Here is a 517-nt window from a genome sequence, read left to right as displayed (position 1 = left end):
GTGTGAATGTGAGAGAGTGTGCGCGCGCATGTTTGAGAGAGAGAGAGTGTGTGTGTGTGTATATGTGTGAGTGTGTGTGTGCGTGTGTGTGAGTATGAGAGAGTGTGTGTGTGAGTATGCGTGTGTGTGCGCGTATGCGTGAGTGTGAGTGTGTGTGTACGTGAGTGTGTGTGCGTGTGCGCGCATGTGTGAGAGAGAGTGTGTGCGCGCGCGTATGTGTGAGAGAGAGGGTGCGCGCGCGTATGTGTGAGAGAGGGTGCGCGCGCGTGTGTGTGAGTGTGTGTGTGTGTGTGTGAGTATGAGAGTGTGGGCGTGCGCGTGTGTGAGAGAGAGTGTGTGCGCGTATGTGTGAATGTGAGAGAGTGTGTGCGCGCGCATGTTTGAGAGAGAGAGAGAGTGTGTGTGTGTGTGTGTGTGTGAGTGTATATGTGTGAGTGTGTGTGTGCGTGTGTGTGAGTATGAGAGAGTGTGTGTGAGTATGAGAGAGTGTGCGTGTGAGTATGAGAGAGTGTGCGTG

The 517-nt window shown here is 53.8% G+C and overlaps 1 protein-coding gene across 1 annotated transcript in view; it reads left to right on the top strand.

Annotated features, from left to right (window-relative positions):
- Positions 1-517, top strand: part of LOC125481642 (protein capicua homolog) — a gene marked incomplete at its 3' end in the record, with an annotated part of 23,354 nt that overhangs the window by 14,745 nt on the left and 8,092 nt on the right. The gene's annotated exons all lie outside the window — the stretch shown is intronic.

This window comes from Rhincodon typus, unplaced genomic scaffold, assembly GCF_021869965.1.
Source record: "Rhincodon typus isolate 14 unplaced genomic scaffold, sRhiTyp1.1 hic_rhity00002924, whole genome shotgun sequence".
Lineage (NCBI taxonomy): Eukaryota > Metazoa > Chordata > Chondrichthyes > Orectolobiformes > Rhincodontidae > Rhincodon > Rhincodon typus.
This window is presented reverse-complemented; position numbering and strand designations above follow the sequence as displayed.